The sequence below is a fragment of the Monodon monoceros genome, unplaced genomic scaffold (assembly GCF_005190385.1).
Source record: "Monodon monoceros isolate NGI ecotype Baffin Bay Population unplaced genomic scaffold, NGI_Narwhal_1 Super_Scaffold_18, whole genome shotgun sequence".
NCBI classification, from domain to species: Eukaryota; Metazoa; Chordata; class Mammalia; order Artiodactyla; family Monodontidae; genus Monodon; species Monodon monoceros.
The window spans coordinates 171924271-171929109 of record NW_021703774.1 but is presented as its reverse complement, the minus strand read 5'-3'; the positions used below and the strand labels follow the sequence as shown (position 1 = coordinate 171929109).

Here is a 4839-nt window from a genome sequence, read left to right as displayed (position 1 = left end):
CAAAAAATGGGTTGTGGGACTTCCCTGGTGGCGCAGTGCTTAAGAATCCGCCTGCCAATGCAGGGGACACGGGTTTGAGCCCTGGTCCGGGAAGATCCCACATGCCGCGGAGCAACTACTGGGCCTGCGCTCTAGAGCCCGTGAGCCACAACTACTGAAGCCGGCATGCCTAGAGCCCGTGCTCTGCAACAAGAGAAGCCACCGCAATGAGAAGCCCGCGCACCTCAACGAAGAGTAGCCCCCGCTCGCTGCAACTAGAGAAAGCCCGTGCGCAGCAACAAAGGCCCAATGCAGCCGAAAATTTAAATAAATAAATGAATAATTTAAAAATGGGTTGTTATACAACAGATAAAATGCATGACCTGGAACTAGGTCTACAGATATACCCACACAAATAAATATTGAAAACATAAATGTTGCATGAAAAAGGCATGTTGCAGAAAGATGGATCAAATATATTATAAATCTGAATTTTAAAAACACAAGATCAAAGCTTTTTGTGTTTGGAGGACCCACCTCAGATTTACTGGAGAGGAAGCAAATGCAGGTTTCAACTGTATAAAAACAGACCTAAAGCATATTTGGAGAAATGTTGACATCTCTTAAATTCAGGTGTCAGATGCACTTTCATTGGTTACAATTTTCTGTGGAGTTAGAAGTATTTTGTGATTTTTTTTAGTACTATTGTTGTTAATTTGTTTCCGCTTTATTGATGTATAATTGACAAATAAAATTGTAAGATATTTAAAGTGTATGTTGCATTAATTTAAAATACATATACATTACTAAAGGATTCCTCCCATCCAGTTAATTAACAAATCTATCAACTTACATATTTATATTTTCTTGCATGTGTGAGAACATTTAAGTTCTACTCTCTTAGCAAATTTCCGTTATACAGTACAGTGTTATCAACTATAGTCACATGTTATACCTTTTTTTTTTTACATCTGAAAGTTTATAACCTTTTACCAAACTCTCCCTATTTCCCCCACCTCCCAGCCCTGGCAACCACTTTCTACTCTCTGTTTCTATGAGTTTGATTTTGTTTTTTAAGATTCCACATATAAATGATACCATGCAGTGTGTATTATATCTGTCTGTCTCTGATTGGCTTATGTCACTTATCATAATGCCTTCAAGTTTCACCCATGCTGTTGTAAATGGGAAGATTTCACTCTTCTTTATGTCTGAGTAGTACTCCACTATCTATCTATCTATCTATCTATTCCATTATATATATATATATATATATATATATATATATAAAACACATCCTTTTTATCCATTCATCTGTTGGTGGACACTTAGGTTGTTTCCATGTCTTGGCTATTGTAATAATGCTGTGATGAACATAACGGTGTATATATCTTTTCAAATTAGTGATTTAGCCTTCCTCAGATAAATACCCAGAAGTGGAATTGCTGGGTCATGTGGTAGTTTTCATTTTAATTTTTTGATTTAATTTTGGCCTCTCCTCCTACCTCTTTGGAGCAGGTCCTCAGGGCTGTCTGAGGAGCTATTTCCCAGGCTGTAGTCCTCAGTAAGGTCCCTGAATAACGCTGAAAACCACAACTCTTTTTGTTTTTTGGTTTCGGGGTTGTTTTGGCCGCGCCGTATGTGGGATCTTAGTTCCCCTGAAAATCGCAACCCTCAGTTGTGCATTTTTCATTGTGTTGACAAGGGGAAGATACTGACCAGCTGGTAGATTTGGGGGTGGGAAGATAAGGCTCCTGTTCTCTCAGTGAAACCCTTGGGAGGTCATGGGCTGAGGGTGAGTCAGGGATGGGGGCATGAAGGTGAGAGGAGAAAGTTTAAAAGGAGCATACTGGGGGTTGGACAGCCGGAGAAATGTCCAGAAAAACTGAGGCCCTCCTTCGAGTTTTGCTCAATTGTCTGATATTTCCAGCAGTTCAGCCGCCCCAGAGTAGATGCTGAAAAGGCAGAGGGTGGGGTATTCCCAGCTGAGGAAGCTGGAGGGAACTTGGGGCAGGCAGAAGGAGGTGGATGGAGGAACGGGCTCCATCAACGCCAGTCTTTGGGGTGGAGGGATCACCATGCTCCCCCTTCCCTCCTTTCCTTCTGCTACCTAGGGCTTGGGGTCCTTCCTCTAACCTGAAGTCAGCTACTGCCCCCTCCCCATTTCCCAGCCCACCCTCATCTATTGTTTTTCTTTTTCTTTTTAAAATTTTTATTGAAGTATTGTTGATTTTCCATGTTGTTTAATTTCTGCTGTACATCAAAGCGACTCAGTTATATATATATATATATATATATATATATATATATATACATATTCTTGTTCATCTTCTTTTCCATTACGGTTTATCACAGGATGTTGGATATAGTTCCCTGTGCTGTACAGTAGGACCTTGTTTACTTCCCCTCCCCTGCATCTTCATTCTCTCCCTCTGCGCTGCCTCCTCCCCAGCAAAGTTTGAACCCCTTTAACACTCTCCTGATGCCAAAGAAAGAAAAAGTCCTCCTCTAACCTCACACCCCTTCCGGCCGGTCTCCCTGGAGCCTTCACTCTCCACCCCACTCACTCCCTCATCAGCTCCCCACAGTGGGGCTTCTAACACTTCCACTCCCTGAAAACGCCTCTGGTCAAGGTCATGACTTCTGTCCCGTGACATCCACTGGCCCTTACAGTTCCCACCTTAATTGACCTCTGGTGGACATTTGACACAACTGACTGCTCCCTTCTGCCCTTGATTTCTCGGTGGTCCCCAGTCCTGGTCTTCCTTCTGCCTCCCTGGTCTCTTCCTAATGACCTTCACATGCTTCTACTGCTGCATCACTTCCCCTCAATGCCACCATCCCCTAAGGATCTCCCTAGAATGTTTTCTCTCCTCGACTTTGACCCTTTCCCAGGCCTTGTCCCCCAACCAGTCCACCGTATTTCTCTCTGCTTTAATTCTCAGTCTCCTAATTTGCTTCCCCAAACCTCCTTGCTTTCCAACAATAGCCACACTTTAACCAGAGTGGTTGTCCAACAGTGTTTCTCAACCCAGCCGGCATCACACTCACCTGGAGGGCTTGTTAAAACCCAGCTGCTGGGCCCCACTCTCAGAGTTTCAGATTCAGTGGGTCTTGGAGTAGGACCCAAGAACCTGCATCTCTAACACGTACCCAGGTGACACTGATCTGCTGGTCCCAGGACCAGTGTGTTAAAAAGCTAATCTGATCATGTATTCATTTTTAAAGCTCTTCACTGCCTCCCCACTGTCCTCAGGGTAAATCCAAGCTCTTAGCTGGCACTGATGGCCATCTGGTTACTTGCCCTCTCAGCATTGTGCCTCCCTGCCCGGAATAACCTCACCACCCGGTCCTGTTCTGCCCAGATGTCATCTTCTGTTAACAGTGCTCATCACTGACACCTGGCTCCCCATCACACTGAGCACTCCTTGAAGATGAAATATTATGGTTATCACTCTATCCCTAGAGGCCGGCACAGGGTTGAACACAGTGTTCAATAAATTTTTGTTGAATGAATGAAGATAACTATTTCAAGCTTTTAAATTGTTATTTTATTTTATTCTATTTTATTTTATTTAACTCCAAGAGAAATTTTTACTTGTAATGCCACCTATAAAACAGACTTTTTCTAGCTGGATCAGCCTCAGCTCTCTATCCCTGTTAAGTCTCGCCTCCGTTCTGCCCCCTGGCGGTAGTCTCGGTCCCAGCACAAGATGAATGAACTATTTGAGGTATTTCCGGAAACCGGAGAGTAAAGACTGAGGTTTTAATTTGCATATCCAGAATGCATTGCACCCAGGACAAATTTTCGACTTAAAAATGACTCGATTCTCCTTCTTTCTTTAACTATTTTTTCCCAGAAGTGAGAATTCTTTCATAGAATTGTCTGAGAAAAAAGCAGATGTTATTAGCTCTTTCAGTTAAATAATCACCATTACTGTCTTAGGGGTAGCAGTTACCCGAGGAATGCGTGCCGCCTAAGAAAAGGCATACTCTGGTTTCTCTTCAGATCGTATAAATCTTTCGCCTTTTACTAAAGATTTCCGTGGAGAGGAACAATTCTGAGTTTGTACCCAATTTTTTGAGGTCTTGCGTTTGCAAGGCCAATGATAACGTTTAAAAGTAGATTCTCAGTTTTGGATGTTCTAGCTGGGGAGCGATGTTTGTCTAACTTCGTGCACCACGTTTGTTTTCACGGAGGAGTTAGTTGTTATTTTCTAGACAGCTGTCGTCTTGAAAACACTCTTTTCGGTATCCGTGTGGGAGTAAACGGTGTAAACCTACTTAAAGCAAAGGAGTCGAACTACGAAGAGTGGAGTAGTTGATGTTGTTGAAGTGGAAGAGGTGTATTTTGGTTGTGTTCTTTGGTTGCTTTTTCAGGGCTAAGTGCGGCCCGCGGTGGGAGGACTTCTTAAACTGTGGCGTGCAAGTTTCGGCGCCCCGGGATTCAATAATAGCGGTCAGTGGGCTTAGTTCCCCCGCGTTATGTAGAATCATAGTTTCGCGACCAGGAACCTAGACCCTTCCCCCGCATTAAATGAGAGATTCTTAACCGTTGGACCGTGAAGGAAATCTTTAAAAATTTTTTTCAGAAGGAATCTAAGTATGGATTCATTGTTTCTTTTAGAGCGTAAGTATCGTTGTTTTATTCTGTTGAGGTAATTTAGGTTTAGAACAGAAATATTATTTATGAAAAATACTACTCAAGAAAGACGTTTGATCACGGTTACAACGAATTTGATAGAACCCGAACGGAAGTGAATATTTTAACCGATCACAGTGGCCAGAATTCAGCTTTCCGAGCCCGCATAACTGCAAAGCGGGCTGGGAAATGTAGTTTTTTCTCCGGGCAGCCATGAC

At 43.0% G+C, this 4839-nt stretch overlaps 1 non-coding gene across 1 annotated transcript; it reads left to right on the top strand.

Annotated features, from left to right (window-relative positions):
• Positions 1 to 3968: 3968 nt before the first annotated feature.
• Positions 3969 to 4084, top strand: LOC114900188. Its single transcript, XR_003794793.1, has one exon. It is a non-coding gene; the product is annotated as a U5 spliceosomal RNA (small nuclear RNA).
• Positions 4085 to 4839: the final 755 nt, after the last annotated feature.